Genomic DNA, 27,441 nt, shown 5'->3' with positions numbered 1-27,441 from the left:
CTACTAATATTCCACATCATCCCGTCAGCCATAGCCACTGGACTACTAATATTCCACATCATCCCGTCAGCCATAGCCACTGGACTACTACCACTAATATCCCAGATCATCCCATCAGCCAGAGTCACCGGACTACTACCCCTAATATCCTACATCATCCCGAGCCACCAGACTACTAATATCCCACATCATCCCGTCAAAGCCACCGGACTACTACCCCTAATATCCCACATCATCCCGTCAGCCATAGCCACCGGAAAACTACTCCTAATATCCTACATCATCCCATCACAGCCGCCCGACTACCACCCCTAATATCCCACATCATCCCGTCAGCCAGAGCCACCTGACTACTCCCCCTAATATCCCACATCATCCCGTCAGCCAGAGCCACCAGACTACTCCCCATAATATCCCACATCATCCCATCAGCCTGGGGTCAGAACCAGAGCGCTGAGTGGAATAGCCCCAACTTCCATACCAGGGATCTCTTTAATAGAAGCCTGGGGTGAGTATCAGAGCGCTGAGGGATTTACCCTAACTTCCATACCAGAGATCCCTTTAAGAGAGGCCTGGGGTCTGTACCAAAGCGCAGAGTGGATTTGCCCTCACTTCTGTACCGGGGATCCCTTTAAGAGGGGCCTGGGGTCAGAATCAGAGCGCAGAGTGAATTTGCCCTCACTTCCATACCGGGGATCCCTTTAAGAGAGCCTGGGATCAGAACCAGAGCACTGAGTGGATTTGCCCTGACTTCCATACCAATGATCCTTTTAATAGATTCCTGGGGTCAGATTCAGAGTGCTGAGGGATTTGCCCTAACTTCCATACAGGAAATCCCTTTAAGAGAGCCTGGGGTCAGTACCAGAATGCTGAGTGGAATTGTCCTAACTTCCATACTGGGGATCCTTTTATGAGAGGCTTGGGGTTAGAACAAAAGCGCTGGATGGATTTGCCCTGACTTCCATACCAATGATCCCTTTAATAGAACCCTGGGGTCAGAATCAGAGCACTGAGGGATTTGCCCTGACTTCCATACCGGGGATCCCTTTAAGAGAGGCCTGGGGTCAGTACCAAAGCGCTGAATGGATTTGCCCTAACTTCCATACCAATGATCCCTTTAAGAGGGAAGATGTGCCTATGGATGGAGGATGTGTGATGTGTATATGGGCATGGGAGGGGGGATCCATTTCTATCATGTGCTCACTGCTCCGTTCTGGGGACAGACAATGGCTGGGAGCTTATATTCCCAGGGATGCTAGATTTCTCTCACCATTTCAGTGTCTGTGAGGTGTTTTCTGGAGTGAGAAAACTGATTCTCAAGCAACCAATCACAGCTCAGCTTCTTTTAAACAGCTCTGGTGAAATGAAAAATGCTTAGTGATTGGTTGCAATGAAAACTGTTGCACATAGCAACCAATCACAGCTCGGCTTCTTTTAAACAGCTCTGGTGAAATGAAAGATGCTTCGTGATTGGTTGGTGATACACACACACATTCATTTTTATATATAGAGATTGTAATCTTTCATATCCCTGTATTATAAACATTTTAGCAACTATTTGCCAATCTTCAAATGAAAAACAGCTATACCAAATAGGAATATGAGAATATGTGGTGCAACAGTCCACAAATAGAATATATTGTAATCTTTCATATCCCTGTTTTTTGTGATTACTCTGGAGGAAATAGTGCTCCTAGAATGTTCATTTGTCATTGCGCCATTTGTCTTACTACATTGCACATAATAAAATGATAGTGCTTTTTGTCTCGCAGCTGAATAGTTTTGTCATTATTTGATATGGTCATCAAAGAAAAATCCAAAGCAAACATAGTATAAAAATACCAACATTTGCCGAGAACAGGGCTGATCACATTGCCTTAATAGCATGTCTTGGCTGTGCCGCATATAGAGATTGAACTGACAGTTTTAAAAAAAAGATGAAAGGCAGAGAAAATGGGAGAAAAAAGGACACACTTGTCTATTTTCCACACATCATATTGCGAGATAAGTGACATTTCGCTGTTACAGGTTAACTTGAGGTATTATTTGAAAAGTTTGAATTTGATTCAGCGCACAGACAAAAAACACTGAAATGATCTGCAACCTCCATGATCCCCAGACACTGCAACAGATGTACATAGAGTTATTACCACTTTCATCCTATGAATGAGCCATCCAGGTGACAGCTACAAAATGCAATTACTAATATAACCTCCATCTGCTAGTTATTAATATTAGTTTTCTCTGTAAGATACAAAAAAAATAACTGCTCCAGGAGAATTTCTGCTCAAATATTTGCAATTTGAAATATATGCTTATGTGATAATCCTATCTTCCTGATACTTTTTTTTAACAATGGTTAAATTGCAGCTTCGGACAGTACTAGCCATTAATCTCCTGAGCCCATTCAGTAGTCTTTTGTGCCTGTGACAACATGCAAATTGGCTTTATTGTAACAAGGTGAGCTGAAATATTCCAAGTCAAAATGAAAAGATAAAAAGTGGAAGAAATTGCCATTTTAAGATTAAAGTGTAACTATACTTTCATGTATCTTGTCAGAACAATCTGTCCTATGTGTGAACATGAGGAATAACACTATATCTGGAAAAATATCACTATATGTGGCCATTATTAAACATATCCTGCATTTGCATCAGTATTTCCCTTTGCAAGTACTGTACCTTAACCCCTTAATGACCATCGATATGAATTAAAACATTGGTCTTTAAGAAGCCTTATTCCCTCATCATTTTAAAATGGCGATGGGAATAAGGGAATAACGCCACCCCGCCAGCGAAATTCTAGCGAGTGACAACTGTATCCGCCTTGGCCAGTTTTGGAATTGATTGGGGCTGAATAACCGCTTTAATAGTTCTGCCAATTGTGAAAGCATTATCTAAGTGGTTAAAAGGGGGTTAAAAAACCTCTTTTGGCAGGATCAATCCCCCACGATCGCAATTATCAGTACTGATTGCTGCCATTGTACCCTGAGGTCATCTGATGATTCCAGGGTACGGTGGCCTGTAACATCCTGCTAGAAGCAGGGTCTTTTAGACTCTGTCATTGAGTCACTGACAGGTTTCAAGCACTGCAGTACACAAGTTGTGCAATGCATGAAACCAGTGATTAAAGTAAAAATTATAGATGCCCAACAGCCGAATTTCGTGAAAAAGTAAAATAAAGTATTTAATAAAGTAAGAAAAGCGCACAGAAAATCACAAAACGTTAATACATCACTACAGATGAGCGACTATTTCAGTGTTCGTTTTGGATTACAATTGCCGAATTTTCTATATTTGCCGATTTATTCATTGAATATGCGCCGAACATAACTGAACGCCATTACAGTCAATGTAAGGCAAAAATAAACACATGCACAGCCTTCAAACGGACCCAACAGCTGCCAAAACACATCAAATTAGGGGGAGACACCAGGAAAATGTCCTTAATTCATCCACAGTACAAATTGTAGCATGGCACAGCAGCAATCAGCCATGCATGAGGTATCAAGGTCTGGACCAGCATTTACAGCTTTCAATTGAACTTCAAATTAAGATGAGGTGGATGAGGGATCAGTGTAGGCCTGCTGTGCCAGGAGCCCTGATCACATGCAACAGCTCAACCTGCTTTCATGCTCAGCCACACTCAGGTGGCACAAATAACAGTTTTGTAGACTACTATTGTCAGAAAACTCTAAGGATAGTAACACGGGTAGTTGACTCAAAGGGGGTGGAGGCCTGACGGTCTCAGAGGCCTACTGTTACAGGCAACGTGCATGAAGGAGACCCAACCAGGAGTCTACACATTTACAAAAATTAGTGGCAGACATCAGCAAAGTGGCATCAGTTTCAATAGTGTAGAACTTGTATAGTGGGGACCAACACCTCTTCCACTACAGCCAACCTACCAGATGTAGACAGTAACGTGCAAGGTGGTGGAACCACTGGGCATAACAAGGTGGCTTACCAAATCCCAACTCAGATAAGTGGCAGCAGGTGAAAACTGCGACCCAAGGAGGTGGCACCAGGTGCTACTCCAGGGCTGACCTACAGAAGGTGGAAACTGATCCCCTACAGTGGGTAGGCTGCTACAGCCCGAAGGAGGGATGAAGAATTCAGGCAAGCATTGTAGGGATACTGGAACCATGGGTGCAGATGCAATCAGCTAAGGAATAGAAAAATAATGGCCGGACGGGCTGGACCGGGTGTTAGACAGATGGGCAATGGCAGGTGCGATCTGGACCGGCTGATGGACAGAAGAGCACAGACAGGTACGAGCAGATGGGTACAGGGTAGACAAGCAGATGGGCAGACCTGGGGAACCTGACAACTAGCAAGCATACAAGGCAAGCTAACAACATAGCTCAGGCACCTCCGTATTGGAGGAGAAGCCTTAACTAGAAGGTGTCACCCAGCTATAGACTGGGAATACCTTAGGTTGATGCGGGTGGTCCCTTTAAGAGGGAGGGAGCATGCGCACCCTAAGCATAGTGCCCAGGACTACAACTGAACCTTGGGGGACACTGACACATAAGGGGCGAGATGAGGAGGTGGTGTGTGAGTGGGAGACAGTGAATGTCCTGTCTGTTAGTTACGAGGAGATCCAAGCAAGGGCCAATTCTATAATAGCAACAGATCAGAAAGTCTGTAGTAAGAAGGAATGGTCCACTGTGTCAAAGGCAGATGCCAGGTCCAGGAGAAGGAGGAGAACAACCTTGCGTCGCTTTCATTTGGCTGTTAGTAGGTCGTTGGTGACTTTAGTCATGGCAGTTTCAGTGGAATGGTGTGGTTTGAAGCCAGATTGTAAGCAGTCAAAGAGGGAGCAAAAGGAAAAGTAGGACAGTTCAAAATGGACGTGTTGTTCCATTACTTTGGAGGCATTGGGAAGAAATGAGATGAGGCAATAGCTAGACACAGAGGATGGGTCAAGGGTGGGCTTTTTGATGATGGGTGTGATCAAGGTATGTTTCAATCAGGAATGAAGACACCGGTTGTTAGTGACAGGCTGAAGAGGTGGGTTAGGCTTGGGATGAAGACAATGGTAAGGTTCGGATTGAAGAGGGATGTTATTGTGTCATGATCACAGGTGGTGAGGCAAAGTCTTAAGCTGAGATGAGAGGAGAGGGAAGGGGAGTTGGTGGATGGAGGAAAGAATTGATAGTACTGAATAGCTGTTTAGGGTAGTGAGACAGGTATGAAATGAGGGATGAGAAGTCGGTTTGTTTTGCTATAGTGAGGAATTGTGCAGCATTTTTACAACTTCTGTTACTGGACAGGCTACTCCACTTCCTTTCTTTGGCAGCCACATAGCGGTATGGTTTGTAGATGAGGGCTAGAAAAAAACGTGCTCCAGTAGATGACAAGCGCTCCATCAAGTGGCCTCTGCTTCTTTTCCTCAACCTTAACATCACACATAGTGGTGGAACCCCAATTACCTTTGTTTTCCCCCACATCACAACTCTCCAACCTCTCAACTGACTGTTGGGAACAACAGATGGCTGAGTCTGCACATCTGTTCACATATTGTATGCCATGGGTATCAGACATTTACTACAAAGATTCACAATCTCAAGAGTAGGAAATCATCTGCACCGATGGACAAATCTCTTTGCTTGATCCAGGGCCGGACGAAGTTGGGTCCGAGTAGAATCCAAACCTTCTTCAACAGATGTTAACCCCGTTGGTTTGTGATGAGACTCAAATACTTGAGGCACCTGCAGACTGTACTGTTCTGTCAGGGCAGGAAGAGGAGGAGGGTGAGTCCCATGGCAATGAACAATGAATGGGAGAACAGAGAGGATGATGATGAGGTAGTAGTTCATACAGAGGCATGCAGCGGAGTAGCTCAGCATAGAAGGAAGAAGATGAGGAGGTTATGTATACACAGAGTTATACAACCAATGGATCCTGAGCCCCAACTCTGGCAGTGGACAGCAGCATTCGTGGTTCAACAGTTGTCTAGCTTGGGTCTTTTATTCAGACCGCCAAAAATCTAAAAAAATCATGTTATCTGTCAACTTTTTTAAAAACAAAATAGTTTTGTTAAAAAAAATTAAATAACTTGAGTACTACATGCATGAACTGGTACATGCACGATCAACATGCGCTAAGCTGGGAATGTCAAAGTGCTAAAATGCAGACAAGTGGGTCTTACCAACCACTGTCCAGCCCATCAACTGCATCTTCAGATTCTTGCTCCTTCCTCACCGTGGATAGTACTGTCACACAAGTCTGACGCAGAACCCCCACTTGTTTACCCCCTACAGTTTTGGTGACAGAGAGCCTGTCAGCTAATACAGAAGTCGACATGCCTGCTGTTTTTGACTGATCTTACATACCAAGCACACCCCATCTTTCTCAATCCACCGTAAAATCTACCCCTGCACCTCTCTCACAGTCCAGCAGCTTGTCGTATTCACACTACTCCACCCTGTGTTAGCACAACAGCGAGCCCTCGTTTGATCAGTTGTGCTCACTAGTGAGTCGGGTTTTCCTGAGCATGATCGGGTGTCCTCTGAGTATTTTGGCGTGCTCGGAGATTTAGTTTCTGTCTCCGTAGCTGAATGATTTGCAGCTGCTAGACAACTTGAATACATGTGGGGATTCCCTAACAAACAGGCAATCCCCACATGTATTCATTCTGTCTAGCAGCAGCAAATTATGCTTCTGCATCAACAAAAACTAAATCTCTGAGCGCGACAAAATGCACGGAGGACACCCGAGCAACGAGTAAACTCACTCGTCAATAGTGAGCACAACTGCTCACTAAACCTTTCCTCACTGTATTATAACCTGCACTAGCCCTCCATACAATATAATCATAGAATCATAGAATCGTAGAGTTGGAAGGGACCTCCTGGGCCATCTGGTCCAACCCCCTGCTCAAAGCAGGATTCGCTAAATCATCCCAGTCAGATGTCTGTCCAGCCTCTGGTTGAAGACTTCCATTGAAGGAGAACTCACCACTTCTCGTGGCAGCCTGTTCCACTCATTGATCACTCTAACTGTCAAAAAGTTTTTTCTAATATCTAATCTGTGTCTCCTCCCATTCAGTTTCATCCCATTGCTTCTAGTCTTTCCTTGTGCAAATGAGAATAAAGTTGATCCTTCTACAATGTGACAGCCCTTTAGATATTTGTAGACAGCTATTAAGTCTCCTCTCAGTCTTCTCTTTTGCAAACTAAACATTCCCAAATCCTGCAACCTTTCCTCATAAGACAGGGTTTGCAGACCGGTCACCATTCTGGTCGCTCTTTTCTGAACTTGCTCCAGTTTGTTGATGTCTTTTTTAAAATGTGGTGCCCAAAACTGGACACAATATTCCAGATGAGGTCTGACCAAAGAGTAGTAGAGGGAAATAATGACTTCACGTGATCTAGACTGTATGCTTCTGTTAATACATCCTAGAATTGCATTTGCCTTTTTTGCTGCTGCATCACACTGTTGACTCATATTCAGTCTGTCATCTATTAGTATACCCAAGTCTTTTTCACATGTGCTGTCACTTAGCCCTATTCCTCCCATTCTATATATGCTTTTTTCATTTTTATTGCCCAGATGTAGTACTTTGCATTTCTCCCTGTTAAAAACCATTCTGTTAGTTGCTACCCACTTCTCCAGTTTATTTAAATCTTTTTGAATCCTCTCTCTCTCTTCTCTAGTATTAGCTATCCCTCCTAGCTTTGTGTCATCAGCAAATTTAATCAGTTTACCCTCAATTCCTTCATATAAATCGTTGATAAAGATGTTGAACAATACAGGGCCCAGGACAGAGCCCTGTGGTACCCCACTTGAGACATTCTTCCAACTGGATGTGCAGCCATTTACGACCACTCTTTGGGTCCGATCACTAAGCCAGTTATGAATCCACCTAACAGTTGCCTTGTCCATTCCATACTTAGTCATTTTTTCAATAAGGATTGTATGAGAGACTTTGTCAAATGCTTTGCTGAAGTCAAGATATACTATATCTACAGCATTTCCTTGATCCACCCAATCAGTGATACCGTCATAGAAGGAAATTAAGTTAGTCTGACATGACTTATTAGTTACAAACCCATGCTGACTCTGTTTAATCACTTCATTCTTATCCAGGTATTGACATACATGTTGTTTAATAATTTGTTCAAAGATCTTTCCTGGTATAGAAGTCAGACTCACCGGCCTATAGTTGCCTGGGTCCACCTTCTTCCCCTTTTTGAAGATAGGAACAACATTTGCTCTTCTCCAGTCTTCTGGGACTTCTCCTGTTCTCCAAGAATTTTCAAAGATTATGGAGAGGGGTTCAAAAATTTCTTCTGCTATCTCCTTCAGTACTCTGGGGTGTAATTCATCTGGACCTGGAGACTTGAATTCATTTAGGTTAGCTAAGTGTTTCCTCACTATCTTTCTGTTTATATATATCCTGGATTCTTCTATTCCCTTAATAGGGCAGTGAATAACAGTTGATGTTACATTTACTTTCTGAGAGAAAACAGATGCAAAATAGGAATTTAAAAGTTCAGCCTTCTCAACATCCTGTCTTACCATTTCATCATTTTCATCCTGTAAAAATCCTATAGCATCTTTGACTTTTCTTTTACTTTTGACATATCCCCAAAATCCTTTATTATTGCTTTTGACATCTCTTGCAAGCCTCAATTCATTTTCAGCTTTACTAATCTGATTTGTGCCCTGCAGGTTCTGCAGACAGCATTATATTCTTCTTTAGATATGCCTCCCTCTTTCCATTTTATAAACATTTTTTTCTTCCTTTTTCTTTAATGGTAAACACACTGTCCTCCACAGAGTATGATGGAAACCACAAAAACATTCACACTGTATAATTGCTTGCATACAGTATAATGGCACCCACATTGCCCTCTAAATATTATAATGTCCCTCACATAAGCCTCCAAATATTATAATGGCCCCCACATAGCCTTCCATAATGCATAATAGGCCCCAAATAGTCCTCCATATAGTATAATGTGCCCCTTATAATCCTTCACATAGTATAATACAATCCCCATATTCCTTCATATAGTATTCTGCACCCCCCAATCTTCCATACAGTATAATGTACTCCCAATTATTATTATTATTTACTATTATAGCGACATTTATTCCATTGCACTTTACATGTGAAAATGGGTATACATAATAATAAACATGTACAATAATCTGAAACAATACAGATCACTGACTGTACAGAAGGAGAGAAGACCCTGCCCAGGAGGGTTCACAGTCTACAATGGATGGGTGAGGATACAGTATGTGAGTGTAGAGCTGGTCGTGCAGAGAGCTATGGTGAAACAAGGGGTACTGCAGGTTATTGGCTTGTCGGAAGAGGTATGTATTCAGGCTCCTTTTGGAAGGTTGCTACGGTAGGCGAGAGTCTGACATAATATAATGCACTCCCCATGGGCCTCCATAGAATATAATGCACTCCCCATGGTCATCCATATAATATAATGCTCTCCACAAGGTCCACCATATAATATAATGCACTCCCCATTGTCCTCCATAGAATATAATGCACTCCCCATGATCCTCTATAGAATATAATGCACTCCCCACAATCTTCCATATCATATAATGCTCTCCCTACAGTCCAGTATATAATATAATACTCTCCCCATGGTCCTCCTTTTAATATAATGCACTCTCCGTGGTATTTCATATAATTTTAAAGCACTCCCCATGATCCTCCATATAATATAGTGCACTCCCCATGGTCCTCTATTGAATATAATGCACTCCCCATGGTCCTCTATTGAATATAATGCACTCCCCGTGATCCTCCATAGAATATAATGCGCTCCCCATGGTCCTCTATTGAATATAATGCACTCTCCATGATCCTCCATAGAATATAATGCACTCTCCATGGTCCTCCAGAGAACATAAAGCTCTCTCCATGGTCATCCATAGAATATCATACACTCCCCATGATCCTCCATAGAATTTAATGCTCTTCCCATGGTCTTCCATAGAATATAATGCTCTCTCATGGTCCTCCATAGAATATAATTATTAATACACAGCTAAAATAACAAAGGAGTGGCTTTAGAACAACTCTGTGACCATTCTTGACTGATCCAGCCAGAGCCCTGACCTAAACCCATTTGAGCATATCTGGAAAGACCTGAAAATGGCTGTCCACCAATGGTCATCATCCAACCTGACAGAACTGTAGAGGATCTGCGATGAAGAATGGCAAAGAATCCCAAAATCCAGGTGTGAACAACTTGTTGAATCATTCCCAAGAAGACTCATGGCTGGTACTAGCTCAAAAGGGTGCTTCTATTCAATACTGGACGGACAAATGGTCTGAATAGTTATGATCAAGTGATATTTCAGTTTTTCTTTTCTAATAAATTTGCAAAATTTTCTACATTTCTGTTTTTTTCAGTCAAGATGGGGTGCAGAGTGTACATTAATGAGAAAAAATGAACTTTTTTGAATTAACCAAATGGCTGCAATGAAACAAAGAGTGAAAAATGTAAAGGGGTCTAAATACCCACTGTAATATTATAGCACTCCCCATGATTCTCCATATAATATAGTGCACTCCCCATAGTCCTCTATTGAATATAATGCACTCCCCATGATCCTCCATAGAATATAATGCACTCCCCATGGTCCTCCAGGGAATATAATGCACTCTCCATGGTCCCGCATAGAATATAATGTTCTCCCATGGTCATCCATAGAATATCATATGCTCCCCATGATCCTCCATGGAATATAGTGCTCTTCCCATGGTCTTCCATAGAATATAATGCTCTCTCATGGTACTACATAGTATATAATGCTCTCTCCATAGTCCTCCACATAATATAATGCTTTTACCATGGTCCCCCAAAGAATATCATGCACTCCCCATGGTCTTCCAATAAATACAATGCACTCCCCATAATCCATAATAGAATATCATGCACTCCCTATGGTCCTCTGTAGAATATCATGCACTCCCCATGGTCCTCCATGGAATATTTTACTCTCATGATCCTCCTCAGAGTATAATGCTCTCCTCTTGATTCTCCCAAGGATATGCTGCTCCCATGGTCTTCTATAAATATAATGCACTCCCCATGGTCTTCCATTGAATATAATATACTCCCCATGGTCCTTCATAGAATATAATGCTCTCCCATGGATTTCCATAGAATATAATTCTCTACCCTTAGTTCTCCACAGAATATAATGCTCTCCCATGGTCCTCCATAAAATATTATGCACTCTCCATGGTCCTCCAAAGAATATAATACACTCCCCATGGTCCTCCATAGAATATAATACTCTCCCATTGTCCCCCACAGAGTAATGCTCTCCCCTTTGTTCTCCCTAGAATATCATGCACCCCCATGGTCCTCTATAAAATATAATGCAGTCCCCATGGCCCTCCTTAGAATATAATGCTCTCCCATGGAACATCATAGAATATAATGCTCTCCCCATGGTCCTCCATAGAATATCATGCACTCCCCATGGTCCTCCATAGAATATCATGCACTCCCCATCGTCCTCCATAGAATATCATGCACTCCCCATGGTTCTTCATAGAATATAATGCTCTCCCCATGGTTCTCCATAAAATGTATTGCTCTCCTCATGGTCCTCCACAGAATACTATACACTCTCCATGGTCCACCATAGAAAATCATGCACTCCCCATGAGCCTCCATAGAATATCATGCACTCCCCATGGTACTCCATACAATATAAGGCACTCCCCATGATCCTCCATGGAATATAATTCACTCTCCATGGTCGTCAATACCCTATTATGGTAACCAGTCACCGATTAAAAAAAAAATTAGTACAGTACTCACCTGTCCTCATTTCACCCAATTCTCCGGTCTCCTGAGTGTGTGGTGTGAAGTGCCACACATCTCAGTGCAGTAATGTCATCAATTGCTCCAGCTGCGCATCAGACACTGAGGAAGAATGATGTGGGAGGAAGCATTATCTGAAGCTCCCTTCTCCTCCATCATCATTGATGGACAGAGTAGAGGCCCACTGCGGGTGCTGGTCCCGCCCCCCCGGCTCACAAGGCCTGTTGCCATAGGCGGTATGCCATTGGTCCCAAATTAATTGGTAGAACAATGCAAATATACATTTAGACACAGGAAAGATGTATATCTTTGTACCGAGCTAGCCAGTAGATAGAAAAATATTCAGAATTGAGAGTCCTCAGTGGTTGATACCTTTTAATGGCTAACTGAAAAGATGGTAACACATTGCAAGCTTTCGAGACTACTCAGGTCTCTTCATCAGGCATTGACTAATACAACATCTGAAGAATCACATATATATGCACAACACAGCACAGAAAAAATGCAATAGATAAGACAAGTGACATGAAGCAGAATTATCATTATGGGATAGGGAGAAACATAAATATTGGACTAGTTCATAGATAAGGAGTCTGGATGTTTTACTGTCCTCTGATTGGGGTCTCCAAATGTGTTGTGATGCCCCCACAAGGTCTTAGCAAATTCCTTAATTGATTTAAAAAGACCAGGGGAAGAGCCTTGAGGAGATCATTTGCATATTCCCAGTGCCTTCTGGGATAAGTGAAGAGTCTCCGCAAGCTCAACGATCACTGGGTTTTGGCCGTTGCAGCTGAAAAGAGGAAATCGGCGCGCAAATTTTGGCTCATCTTTCATCGTTTTTAAGAAATCTCAATATTGAAGAGGCCAGGAGCCATTTGGTGAGCTGCATTTCTTGCTACATGTTCACAGACTTACCAGTGGAAAAGCCAAACTTCACATGCCACAAATTCAAGCTTGTGTCCCTGTTGGAGGAAAAGTTGCAAAATCTCGAAGAGAGGTTAGGTACATTGAAGATCATTAAGGAAGGTGAAGAGTTCTTAGACAGAGCAGAATTATCTCTTCATGTTACAGAAAGAGAAGAAATTCGAAGTGCACCTGAAGAAACAGAGGAATGGAGACATGTGACCCAGAGAAGCAGGAGGATCAGGAGGCAGTCAGCACCCATACTTCTCAGGAACCAGTACCAGGCTCTCACGCAGGAAAACGAAGAAGAAATACATCAGGATAGACTTTGCCCACAAACAGCAACCTTGTAAGTCTTCAGAGTCCTCCTGGATGGAGAAAGAAAAATGTTGTGAAGAAGAAACGGAGAGTGGTGGTCATGGGGGATTCCCTGTTGAGAGGAACAGAGGCCGCTATCTGCAGACCGGATATAACTTCATGAGAAATGTGCTGTCTTCCAGGTGCAAAAATTAAAGATGTGTCTGACAGGATATCAGGACTCTTCAGACCTACAGATTACTACCCATTCCTGCTACTACATGTGGGGACAAATGACACCGCAAGAAATGACCTGGAAACCATCTGCAGAGACTTTGAAGACTTAGGCAAGAAAGTGAAAGAACTGGGAGCGCAGGTGGTCTTCTCTTCCATCCTCCCAGTGGATGGCCATGGAACAAGGAGGTGGAATAAGATTCTGCAGGTGAACAACTGGCTACGTTGATGGTGCCGTCAGCAACGATTTGGATTTATGGATCACGGAGTGAATTACTTATACGATAGACTACTTGCTAGAGATGGGGTGTACCTTATGAAGACTGGAAAACATGTATTTGGAAGTCACCTTGCTACACTTGTAAGGAGAGCTTTAAACTAGAACAACGTGGGAAGGGAAGCAAAAGACCAGAAAAAGCCATACACCTGACAAATGCTATTGAGAACTCTGCTATTAGAAGTGGAAAGGAAGAACAAAGACAAAAGAATCTAATTAATAAAAATATTGGAGAAAGAGAAACCAATCACAAACTAAAATGTTTCTATACTAATGCACAAAGCATGAGCAACAAACAAGAAGAATATAATGCTGTCTGCAGAATCTGCAGGGCACGAATCAGATTAGTAAAGCTGATAATGAATTGAGGCTTGCAAGAGATGTTAAAAGCAATAATAAAGGATTTTGGGGACATGTCAAAAGTAAAAGAAAAGTCAAAGATGTTATAGGATTTTTACAGGATGAAAATGATGAAATGGTAAGACAGGATGTTGACAAGGCCGAACTTTTAAATTCCTATTTTGCATCTGTTTTCTCTCAGAAAGGAAATGTAACATCAACTGTTCTTCACTGTCCTATTAAGGGAATAGAAAAATCCAGGATATCTATAAACAGAAAGATAGTGAGGAAACACTTACCTAACCTAAATGAATTCAAGTCTCCAGGTCCAGATGAATTACACCCCAGAGTGCTGAAGGAGATAGCAGAAAAAATTTTTGAACCCCTCTCCATAATCTTTGAAAATTCTTGGAGAACAGGAGAAGTCCCAGAAGACTGGAGAAGAGCAAATGTTGTTCCTATCTTCAAAAAGGGGAAGAAGGTGGACCCAGGCAACTATAGGCCGGTGAGTCTGACTTCTATACCAGGAAAGATCTTTGAACAAATTATTAAACAACATGTATGTCAGTACCTGGATAAGAATGAAGTGATGAAACAGAGTCAGCAAGGGTTTGTAACTGATAAGTCATGTCAGACTATTTCCTTCTATGACGGAATCACTGATTGGGTGGATCAAGGAAATGCTGTAGATATAGTATATCTTGACTTCAGCAAAGCATTTGACAAAGTATCTCATACAATCCTTATTGAAAAAATGACTAAGTATGGAATGGACAAGGCAACTGTTAGGTGGATTCATAACTGGCTTAGTGATCGGACCCAAAGAGTGGTCGTAAATGGCTGCACATCCGTTGGAAGAATGTCTCTAGTGGGGTACCACAGGGCTCTGTCCTGGGCCCTGTATTGTTCAACATCTTTATCAACGATTTAGATGAAGGAATTGAGGGTAAACTGATTAAATTTGCTGATGACACAAAGCTAGGAGGGATAGCTAATACTAGAGAAGAGAGAGAGAGGATTCAAAAAGATATAAATAAACTGGAGAAGTGGGTAGCAACTAACAGAATGGTTTTTAACAGGGAAAAATGCAAAGTATTACATCTGGGCAATAAAAATGAAAAAAGCATATACAGAATGGGAGGAATAGGGCTAAGCAACAGCACATGTGAAAAAGACTTGGGTATACTAATAGATCACAGACTGAATATGAGTCAACAGTGTGATGCAGCAGCAAAAAAGGCAAATGCAATGCTAGGATGTATTAACAGAAGCATACAGTCTAGATCACGTGAAGTCATTATTTCCCTCTACTCCTCTTTGGTCAGACCTCATCTGGAATATTGTGTCCAGTTTTGGGCACCACATTTTACAAAAGACATCAACAAACTGGAGCAATTTCAGAAAAGGGCAACCAGAATGGTGACCGGTCTGCAAACCCTGTCTTATGAGGAAAGGTTGCAGGATTTGGGATTGTTTAGTTTGCAAAAGAGAAGACTGAGAGGAGACTTAATAGCTGTCTACAAATATCTCAAGGGCTGTCACATTGTAGAAGGATCAACTTTATTCTCATTTGCACAAGGAAAGACTAGAAGCAATGGGATGAAACTGAATGGGAGGAGACACAGATTACATATTAGAAAAAACTTTTTGACAGTTAGAGTGATCAATGAGTGGAACAGGCTGCCACGAGAAGTGGTGAGTTCTACTTCAATAGAAGTCTTCAAATAGAGGCTGGACAGACATCTGACTGGGATGATTTAGCGAGTCCTGCTTTGAGCAGGGGGTTGGAACAGATAGCCCAGGAGGTCCCTTCCAACTCTACGATTCTATGATTCTAAGTCCATGCGACACATTCATTCCAGCACTGAGAGTGTCAAAGCTCATCATAAATTTATACTCCCAAACCCTCTTGTCTCTCTGAGATGTGAAGTTACTTTTCCATACCAGTAATTTCATATCCATGGTGTTGTTGTGATCAGGCATACAAAAATGTTTGCCACAGGTAGATCCATTCTTTTTTCTCTTATTGTGTGACGATCAGCATTCATCCTTGTTCTAAGCTTTTGCCCTGTCTCCCCCACATACAGACCCCCAGTTGGACATTTAGTACAAATAATTAAGTAAACAGCTTAATGATGGTGTCCAAAAAGTTAATTTCAGTGCTGGAGTACAACAACTAAAGACGTTCCACGAACAGTTTAATCAATTTCATCCCACCATCAACTTAACACTCAACTACTCCAGCACTGAAATTAACTTTTAGGACACCATCATTAAGCTAAAAAACAATGAAATAGAGACATCCCTGTATCAGAAGCCAATCGACCGTCCAACATACCTTAAATGGGACAGTTTCTATCCAAAACACATAAAGAACTCTATTATCTATAGCCAAGCCATCAGATACAATCGTATATGTTCCAACTCCATGGATAGAGACAAACACCTTGGTCGCCTCAAAAAGACCTTTTTGAATCAGGGCTACCATCCAAGAACAATTGAAAACCAAATTACAAAAGCCACCAGAATGTCAAGGAATCACCTGCTACATTACAAAACTAAAGAAGAAAATAACCGATTGCCTCTAGTAGTCACCTACAACCCAAATCTGGAAGTGCTAAGGGGAGCTGCACGGAAATTACAACCTTTACTACAAAAAGATGCCCGATTACAATCCATTTTTCCAGACCCCCGACTACTGTGCTTTAGGCAGCCCCCAAATCTAAGAAGCATCATTGTCAGAAGCTCCCTGTCCTCTCCAACAGCTGCAGGAATCTTTCCTTGCAACCAGAAAAAATGTAAAACCTGTCCATTTAAAATGACCACGGACACGATAAAGATCCCCAATTCACATCAGGACTACAAGATCCCAGATGCTTTCAGCTGCATTACATCTAATGTGGTGTACTTAATTATTTGTACTAAATGTCCAACTGGGGGTCTGTATGTGGGGGAGACAGGGCAAAAGCTTAGAACAAGGATGAATGCTCATCGTCACACAATAAGAGAAAAAAGAATGGATCTACCTGTGGCAAAACATTTTTGTATGCCTGATCACAACAACACCATGGATATGAAATTACTGGTATGTAAAAGTAACTTCACATCTCAGAGAGACAGGAGGGTTTGGGAGTATAAATTTATGATGACCTTTGACACTCTCAGTGCTGGAATGAATGTGTCGCATGGATTTATGTCTTTTTACATCAATTAAGGAATTTGCTAAGGCCTTTTGGGGGCATCACAACACATTAGGAGACCCCAATCAGAGGACAATAAAGCATCCAGACTCCTTATCTATGAACTAGTCCAATATTTATGTTTCTCCCTATCCCATAATGTTAATTCTGCTTCACGTCACTTGTCTTATCTATTGCATTTTTTCTGTGCTGTGTTGTGCATATACATATGATTCTTCAGATGTTGTATTAGTCAATGCCTGATGAAGAGACCTGAGTAGTCTCAAAAGCTTGCAATGTGTTACCATCTTTTCAGTTAGCCATTAGAAGGTATCAACCACTGAGGACTCTCAATTCTGAATATTTTTCTAACATACATTTAGTGTGATATGACATAGAAAAAAAGCATCATTTTTGGGGGGATTTAAGTACGGTAAATTTTTCAAGTCATGACCAAAAACCCTTCTATATTTTTCATTCCTATTAAATACCTTTGTGGCTTTGGCTCAAAAAATGCATCAACTGCCGCAAAAACTATACAGTAAGGTAGTTTGAAACCGCCCTAAAGCTGATTAGATTTACATAGCATGCCTCCTTTATTATCCTGATATAAAGCAAATATTAATACCTAGTGGAAGTGAAAACCTACGAGCTGTCCTGAAGGCACATAAATCCTGAGACAAATAAATGGTTAATTACTTCACCAAGGGCTGCTCTAAATTGTGTCAACTTCTAATGAGAGCTTTTAGTGAGCCAATCAATTTTAGATGCAAACCAGGAAATAACATGTTTGATTTTATTTTGGTAATCATCACGATCAGAGGAATATATCTGCATAATTTGACTTGATATAGCCTTTGCATATTGTGCTTGCACAAAAATATGTAGTGCATGAAAAATATTTAGCCATTAGTAATATGTCAGCTGGAAGTTATCAGTAATTATAGATTTCCCATAAAGGGTTCCATACTACAAAATCAATTGGTTTGACACATCACATAGGATTGAAGGACTTGTATGCTAAAAAACTATTTTGCTATTAACCCCTTAGTGACCGAGCCAATTTTGTACTTAATGACCTTGCCAATTTTTACAATTCTGACTACTGTCAATTTATGAGGTTATAGCTCTGGAATGCTTCAACTGACTCCACTGATTATGAGAAGGTTCTTTCATGACATATTGTTCTTCATGTTAGTGGTACAATTTCTTTGATATGACTTGCGTTTATTTATGAAACAAACAGAAATTTGGCAAAAAATTTGAAAATTTTGCAATTTTCAAACTTTTAAATTTTGAGCCCTTAAATCAGAGAGTGTCACACAAAATAGATAAATAATTTCCCACATGTCAACTTTCCATCAGCACAATTTTGAAAACTTTTTTTTGTGTTAGGAGAACGTTATAAGGGTTAAAAGTTGACCAGTGAGTTCTCATTTTTCCAACCAAATTTACAAAACCATTTTTTTAGGGACCACCTCACATTTGAAGTGAGGTTGTGGGGTCAATATGACAGAAAATATTGGGAAGGTGATGAGCTTAGAATTATCATCAAAAAGTTTATCTTCATCTCATCAGACCAGAGAATCTTATTTCTCATTGTCTGGGAGTCCTTCATGTGTTTTTTTAGCAAACTCTATGTGGGCTTTCATATGTCTTGCACTGAACAGAGGCTTCCGTTGGACCACTCTGCTATAAAGGCCCGACTGGTGGACTGCGGTGATAGTTGACTTTATGGAACTTTCTCCCATCTCCCTACTGCATCTGTGGAGCTTCAGCCACAGTGATCTTGGGGTTCTTTTTTACCTCTCTCACCAAGGCTCTTCTTCCACGATTGCTCAGTTTGGCTGGACAGCCACATCTAGGAAGACTTCTGGTGGTTCCAAACTTCTTCCATTTAAAGATTATGGAGGCCACTGTGCTCTTGGGAACCTTGAGTACTGCAGAAATTCTTTTGTAACCCTTGCCAGATGTGTGCCTTGCCACAGTTCTGTCTCTGAGCTCCTTGGCCAGTTCCTTTGACCTCATGATTCTCATTTGGTCTGACATGCACTGTGAGCTGTGAGGTCTTATATAGACAGGTGTGTGCCTTTATAAATCAAGTCTTATCAGTTTAATTAAACACAACTGGACTCCAATGAAGGAGTAGAACCATCTCAAGGAGGATCACAAGAAAATGGACAGCATATGACTTAAATATGAGTGTCTGAGTACTTATGACCATGTGATATTTTGGGTTTTATTTTTTAATAAATTTGCAAAAATGTCTACATTTCTGTTTTTTTCAGTCAAGATGGGGTGCAGAATGTACATTAATGAGAAACTGAATGAACTTTTTTGAGTTTACCAAATGGCTGCAATGAAACAAAGAGTGAAAAATTTAAAGGGGTCTGAATACTTTCCGTATTCACTGTATATACTGCTTCCTCCCCACCGGGGAGGTGCCTGAGCAGCCTTCCTGTTTGCTGTCTATTTTGTGTAAGGTTACATACCAGTCCCTGCCTGCTGCACTCTGGTGCAAATCCCTGCCTGCTGCACTCTGGTGCAAATCCCCACCTGCTGCACTCTGGTGCAAATCCCTGCCTGCTGCACTCTGGTGCAAATCCTGCCTGCTGCACTCTGGTGCAAATCCTGCCTGCTGCACTCTGGTGCAGACCCTGCCTGCTGCACTCTGATACAAACTCTTTCTGCTGCACTCTGTTGCAAACTTCGATTCTGGTGTGAACTTTGTTTGCTGCACTCTGATGCGAACTCTGCCTGCTGCATTCTAATACAGACACTGCCAGCTGCTCCTTCCAGTCTGTCCTCTGGGTCCTTCTGCTGTGCGTCCGTTGGTTTGCCCTGGAATGGCACCTGGTGTTCATCGGAAGTCAAGTCTAACCTCACCATCAGAGGCTCTAGTGAACAGTCAGGTGCTCGCTTAGTCACGCCCCTCCAGGTTCCCCACAGTCTGTGGTACAGTGGTTCCGCAAACCATGTCTGTGAATCTCCTGCTGTGGGAGATTTGTCTCTATTTTATGCATTAAATATTCTAAAAGTAAATTAGAAAAACAAATGTACAATATTAACTAGATGTGATATTTTGTGATTTCTAAAAGGTAGTTACCATAGTTCACCAAAAATAAAGATCAAAAACATGGACAATATCATAGCATGAAATTGCACACATAATATTATCCAATGAACATATTGTCTTTTGAAACACCACTAGTGTTGAGCATTCCGATACCGCAAGTATCGGGTATCGGCCGATATTAGCTGTATCGGAATTCCGATACTTAGTTCCGATACTTTTTTCATATCGAATACCGGAATCGGAAGTTCCCATAATGCTAGGAGCCCGCTCGATTTGATTCAGTCAAAGGGGATCCTCAGAAGTGTGGGCACATCCTGTTAGGCATGTAGGCATGTTAACTACTGGCATGGCTGTGATTGGCTGCTGAAATGATGTCATGATGCACTATAAAAACCGCTGCAGCCGCCATTTCTGGTCACTCTGCTGTGAATTCAGTTAGGTACAGGCTGCTGTTGAAGACTGTGAGGGACAGTTAGAAATAGCGATCATCAAAAATATCTATTGGTCTATCCAGGCTACATAATCCACCACTGTAGCATTTTTGTAGCCCAGCAGCGCTGTTTTAATAGCTGTCTGCAAGGGCTGTGTGAGTGCAGACCCATGCTGTGTAGTGTGTCCTGCAGGCACGTCTGCTTGTAGGCCGCCCAGCGTGTGTCTCTGCCTCATACACATTTTTCTTTTATTGCTGCTTTTTTTATCTCCTGTATAGTGTGCTTCCATACGTATCCATATGCGTTGGTTGCAAACGCTAAAGGAGTGGACAGCGGAGCCTTTCAGCAGCCTTTCAGTGCTATAGCCCATTTCTCTGCACTGTTTTTGGCTGTCTGATAGGTCTCTCTGTGTGTGAGTGCAGCTCACATTGCAGTGTGTTCTACAGCCACCGCTGGTTGTAGTCCGCTCAGCGTGCGTCACTGCCTCATACAAAGTCCTTTTTTTTTATTTATAGCAGCAAATTTGTCCAGATTTTTACTCCTATATTAGTGTGCTTCCATCCACATCCATTGTCATTGGTTGGTTGCAAACACTATATAGGATTAGATAGAGGAGCCTTTTTGCTGGCTTGTGCCCTTCAGGGCCAGCCAGACTAGTATCACCCTATTTTTTGGAGCCTCATCGATTGCATTGTAGGTTAGCTTCCTGCATTGTAAATGCTCCAAAAAGTTTGTGATACTATAGCTTTCAAACTTTGGTCACATCCTTTTATTTTTCCCAAAAAAAAAAAAAAGGAAGTAAAGTTCACCCAACATTCCACTTTAGAGTTGTGTAGGCCACATTAGATCATATTAAAGTGTAGTACACACACCCTTGTCAAAATTAGTGTTTCTTATACTGGTTAGCAGGTGTTCAGAAATAAGAACACTAAGCCCCCCCTTTTTTACTTTTCTGCCTATCTTTATCAGTCTACCAAGATGAAGAAGGCAGGGAGTAAGGCACGTGGTCGTGGCTGTGGAGTTTCAGCAGGGAGAGGACGTGGGGATTCAGCAGGGAGAGGACGTGGGGATTCAGTGCCTGCTGTGGCCACCAGTGACCCGGCATCCCCCACTTTTACCAGGCAACAGTCCTTCATGCGCAGCTTTGTAGGACCTCGCCGTACCCCACTGCTGCGTGACAAACAAATTGAAGCCGTTGTCGGATGGATGGCAGCTAACGCATCCACTTCAATGACTTCCGCATCCTCTCAGGGCCAGAGCACTGAAGAGCAACCATCTGTCTCTTCACCACCTGCCAAATTGCCCGAGCAGTCTGAGAGCCCTAGACAGGAGCCACCTCATTCTTTACTTCTGTTCTCAGAATCTGTTGGCTTGGAAAGAGGTGGCCAGCCAAGCAGCATTCTAGAGCGTGAAGAAGAGGGAGTATGCAGTGATGCGCAAGTGCCTATTGTCAGCACACCTCAGTACTCATCTGATGATGATGAGACACAGTTGCCAATTTATGGTGCGTACGGTGCTGGCAAGACAACCCAGGACCAGCCGGTGCTTGAAGAGGGGAGTGGAGATGATGAGGTCCTTGACCCATCATGGCGTCAGCCACAGGAAGGTGGTGGGAGCAGCTCTGAGGAAGAGATTCCCCGACAGGCCAAAACAGGAGGGAGAGGGCGGGGGCAGACTTGGTTGCCTGTAGCCTCCACTTTGGCACCCGTGAGGAGCAATCCTCTTTTAAAACAAAACGGGCGCTCCCAGGACTTGCAGTGCGTGGTCTTTTTTTGACACAGCTGCAGATGACATTTGCTTTGTCAAATGCAAGCTGTGTCATCAGAAAGTTAAACGAGGGAGAAATGTGAGCAACCTCAATACCACAAATACATGGAAACATGTGCGTACCAAGCACGAGGTGGAGTTACACAGACACACTGAAGATGTAGACCAACCTTCAGCAGCACCTACCACCTCTTCAGCTCGTGTTGGGGCCTCTTCCTCCAGCTCACACACAGCTGGTTCGGCTTCCTCACTGGAAGGCCATGGAAGAACCTCTGCCACTGTTGTCCAGAGACCCAGTGAAATTCCACCCACTGAACCACGTTCTCAGTCATCATCACACTCCCAGGCCACTCACCAGCAATCGGTAGCACAGGCATGGGAGAAAAAGCGGCCATACTCGGCAAACCATCCGCGAGCACTGGCTCTGAATGCCGGCATTGCCAAACTACTGGCCCTTGAGATGCTGTCATTCAGGCTGGTGGAGACTGACACCTTCCGGAATTTGATGTCATTGGCAGTTCCACAATACAATGTGCCCAGCCGCTTTTATTTCAACAGGCAAGCCGTCCCTGCCCTGCAAAAGCATGTGGAGGGAAAAATTAAAAATGCGCTACTAAACGCCGTCAGTAGCAAGATCCACCTGACCACTGATGCGTGGACCAGTAGCCATGGACAGGGACGATACCTTTCCCTCACTGCCCATTGGGTCAATGTTGTGGAGCCGGGTACAGATCTGGAGAGTGGCTCTGTACGTATTCTGCCAACTCCAAGGATTGTGGGAATGCAGTCTGTACATATTGAGTCCTCCTCCTACTCTAGTTCCTCGGAAGCAGCACTGCATGAGCCTGTTAGGACAGATATGAGCACAGGTGTGGCCAAACGTCAACAGGCCGTACTTAAATTAATTTCTTTGGGGAATCGGAGTCACACAGCACAGGAGCTCTGGAATGCCATCAAGCAGGAGAGCGATGTGTGGTTTATGCCTGCGAATCTCCAGCCAGGTTTGGCAGTGAGTGACAATAGCCGAAATCTAGTGTCAGCTCTGGGCCTAGGCAACCTCACTCACATACCGTGTCTGGCACACGTCCTCAATTTGGCCGTGCAGAGCTTTCTGAGGGACTATCCGGATCTTGATGCACTGCTGCACAAGGTTCGCCTAGAGTGTGCTCACTTGCGGCGTTCCAGCATGGCAAGATCGCGCATTGCATCTCTGCAACGCTGATTCCGCCTGCCAGAACATCACATCATATGTGACCTCCCCACCAGGTGGAATTCAACGTTACATATGTTGGAGCGTTTGTGTGAGCAGCAGGTAGCAGTAATGGAGTACCAGCTGCATCAGGCGCAAACAAGTCGCACTGTGAGCCGGTCACACTTCACCACCACTGAGTGGGCCACTATGAGGGACATCTGCCAAGTTTTGCGTGCCTTCGATGACTCCACGCGGATGGCCAGTGCAGATGATGCACTAGTCAGCATGACTGTCCCCCTTATCTGTCTGCTTCAAAAAACCTTACAAGCACTAAGTGAGGAGGTTTTTGAAGAGGTCGAGGATGATGAGTCAGAAATGCCATGTGTTTCTGGCAAGTCTGCGCAACGTGGTTCCACACAAAGGCCTAGGCAGGGGACACTTAGTGAGGAGGATGACGAGGAGTCAATGGAGGAGGAGGAACACATCTCTCCAGAGGAGGGAGGTACACAAGGCTCTAGTAGTCAGTGTGTACAGCGAGGGTGGGGTGATGCTGAGCAGGCTTAGATGCTGCCTCAAGCTGGGGACAGCGTTTTCGGTCCAGTTGGCAGTCTGCAGCACATGGTTGATTTCATGCTGCCGTGCTTGTTAAATGACCACCGCATCGCCAACATTCTCCACACGGCTGATTATTGGGTGTACACCCTCCTAGATCCTCGCTACCGGGACAACTTACAAAGCCTCATACCACAGTTGAACCGGGAGTGTAAAATGCGGGAGTACCAAGAAACACTTGTGCAGGCAATCATGTTCTCCATTCCCCCCGCGAGTGTTGCTGGTAGTGCTTTTCAAAGCACCCATGTGGGTAGAGGCAGTGGAGGAAGCTCTGCACAAAGAGGTAGCAGAGGCAGTGCCGCAAGACAAGGCAAGGCCAGTATGGCCCAAATGTAGAAACGTTTTGTGGGACCTCCACAAACGGCTACACCATCACAGACGGCTCCAGTCAGCAGGAGGCAACGTTTCCGTCAGATGGTGACAGACTACTTGTCTTGCCCTGTTAGTGTACTCCCAGACGGCTCTTCCCCGTTCAAGTTTTGGGACTCTAAGCTGGATACATGGCCAGAGCTTAGCCAGTATGCATTGGAGGTGTTGGCTTGCCCTGCTGCCAGTGTATTATCGGAACGTGTCTTTAGTGCTGCAGGTGGTGTGGTAACAGACCGTCGCACACGACTATCCGCCGATAATGTTGACAGGCTTACTTTTGTGAAAATGAACAAGGCTTGGATCTCACCTGAATTTGCCAGTCCTCTTCCAGAATAAATAATTGGCTGGCAACAGGATCCAGGTCTCCTGTTGTGTTCATGTTTCTATGACCTGAACTGTAATTCCTGGGCTACAACAACGCTCATTGTTGCTCAGAAGTGCTGTCCACACAGACAAAACACTCGCTCATGTGTAAGTGGGGTTTGGTAACGTCAGCTGATCACCTGCTGTGTGTATGGCAAAGTGTCCTGCTGCCTCCAAACTCTAAGTACCTCAGATTTACACCTGGCTCCAAGTAGGCCTCAGCCTACTACCTGATTTTTCCTGGGCTCCGACAATGCTAGTTGGTGCTCAGAAGTGCTGTACGCACAGAAAAAACACTCGCTCATGTGTAAGTGGGGTTTGGTAACGTCAGCTGATCCCCTGCTGTGTGTATGGCAAAGTGTACTGCTCCCTCGAAACTCTAAGTACCTCAGATTTACACCTGGCTCCAAGTAGGCCTCAACCTACTACCTGACTTTTCCTGGACTCCGACAACGCCAGTTGGTGTTCAGAAGTGCTGTACGCACAGAAAAAACACTCGCTCATGTGTAAGTGGGGTTCAGTAACGTCAGCTGATCCCCTGCTGTGTGTACGTCAAACTCTCCTGCTGCCTACATCTTCTGACTACCTCTGATTTAATATGTTCTCTGATTTGCCCTCTGTCTCCACTCTGTTTTTAGTATTTCCTCAGGCCTCCAACACCGCCTGTTTCTGCTCTCAAGTGCCGTCTGCACAATCAACACTTGTTCCTGTGTTACCATGGTCCTGTAACATCAGCTGATCTCCAGAGGTGAGTCCGGCAATGTCTCCCGCTTTGTCTACATTCCCACTACTTGTAGTGGAAAAGTGGACAGAGCAGGAGACATTGCCTGACTCACCTCTAGGGATAAGCTGCTGTTACAGAACCCCAGTAACACAGGAACAAGTGTAGGTTGTGCAGACGGCATTTCAGAGCAGCAACTGTCGTGTTTGGAAGCCAGAGGAAATACTCGAAACAGAGTGAAGACAGAGGCCTAATTGGAGTACGTTGACAGTTAGTAGTAGTCTAGAATCAATCTAAAACTGCCACCAAGTAGGTCTCAGCCTACTACCTGATTTTTCCTGGGCTCCGACAACGCCAGTTGGTGCTCAGAAGTGCTGTACGCACAGACAAAACACTCGCTCATGTGTAAGTGGGGTTCGGTAACGTCAGCTGATCCCCTGCTATGTGGACGGCAAACTGCTGCTGCCTCCAAATTCTAACTACTTCTGATTTAAACATTCTCTGATTTGGCCTCTGTCTCCACTCTGTCTCGAGTATTTCCCCTGACCTCCTTCACCGCCAGTTCCTGCTCACAGTTGCTGTCCACACATTCCACACTTGTTCCTGTGTTCCTGGTGTTCTGCCGCCAGTTCCTGCTCACAGTTGCCATCCACACATTCCACACTTGTTCCTGTGTTCCTGGTGTTCTGTTACGTGAGCTGATCCCCCACTGTGGTGGGACTGTGGACAGAGCAGGAGACATTGCCAGACACACATCAGGGGATCTGCTGACATTACAGAACCCCAGTAACACAGGAACACGTGTGGATTGGGCTGACGGCTACTGTGCGCATAAACTGGCGGTGTTGGTGGTCAGGTTAAATCCTGGAAACAGAGTGCAGACAGATGTCTAATTGGAGCACGTTGACAGTCAGCTGTAGTCCAGAACCGACATAAAACTACCACCAAGTAGGCCTCGGCCTACACCATGATTATCCCTGGGCTCCAACAACGCCAGTTGGTGCTCAGCAGTGTCTTTGGCACGGGTACTCCCTGTTGCCCAGCCTGGTTCCAGCACGCCAGCTGTTTCCAGGTAGTGTCAGTTTCACTTTGCCACCAATCCGTTGTCCTGTCGTCTTGCGGCCGGGTTAGCCGACTCTACGGTGCCTGCAGTGTAGGTGACTCCTATGTGGGCTGCGGGAACTGGCACTGAAGGCTGGATCCGTAGTGCCAATCGGACCCCCTGTAGGACTGTGGGTTTCAGTAACTGCGGCCGGCTTGCGGCCTGGCTACTTTGCTTTGGATGGGTACCTTCTGCTACCCACCCGGGTTCCAGCACTGTCGGCTGGTTCTCGCCAGAGCCTGTGGCCTAGGTGCCTCCATCTCGGTATCCGAAGGTCCAGCACCGTCAGCTGGTCCTTGGTAGTGCTTTCTAGCACAGGTACCTCCTGCCTAGTAACCGTGAACCAGCACCGTCAGCTGTTCCTTGGTAGTGCCATTGGCTCTTGTAGCTTTTGCTACCCATCTGGGTTCCAGCACCGTCAGCTGGTTCTCGGCAGTGTCTTTGGCACGAGTACTCCCTGTTGCCCAGCCTGTTTTCAGCACGCCTGCTGTTTCCAGGTAGTGTCAAGGTCACTATGCCACCAATCCGTTGTCCTGTCGTCTTGCGGCCGGGTTAGCCGACTCTACGGTGCCTGCAGTTTAGGTGACTCCTATGTGGGCTGCGGGAACTGGCACTGAAGGCTGGATCCGTAGTGCCAATCGGACATGGACCCCCTCTAGGACTGTGGGTTTCGGTAACTGCGGTCAGCTTGCAGCCTGGCTACTTTGCTTTGGATGGGTACCTTCTGCTACCCACCCGGGTTCCAGCACTGTCAGCTGGTT

At 44.0% G+C, this 27,441-nt stretch overlaps 1 long non-coding RNA gene across 1 annotated transcript in view; it reads left to right on the top strand.

Moving 5' to 3' along the window:
- Window positions 1-2,368: 2,368 nt before the first annotated feature.
- Window positions 2,369-27,441, top strand: part of LOC141089461 (uncharacterized) — a 79,393-nt gene continuing 54,320 nt past the window's right edge. Inside the window, exon 1 of the long non-coding RNA XR_012232304.1 lies at window positions 2,369-2,460. This is a non-coding gene — a long non-coding RNA (uncharacterized lncRNA). The remainder of the gene's footprint in view (window positions 2,461-27,441) is intronic.

Source organism: Dendrobates tinctorius, unplaced genomic scaffold (assembly GCF_039654945.1).
Source record: "Dendrobates tinctorius isolate UK_male_01 unplaced genomic scaffold, ASM3965494v1 ptg000003l, whole genome shotgun sequence".
Classification (NCBI taxonomy): Eukaryota; Metazoa; Chordata; class Amphibia; order Anura; family Dendrobatidae; genus Dendrobates; species Dendrobates tinctorius.
This window is presented reverse-complemented; position numbering and strand designations above follow the sequence as displayed.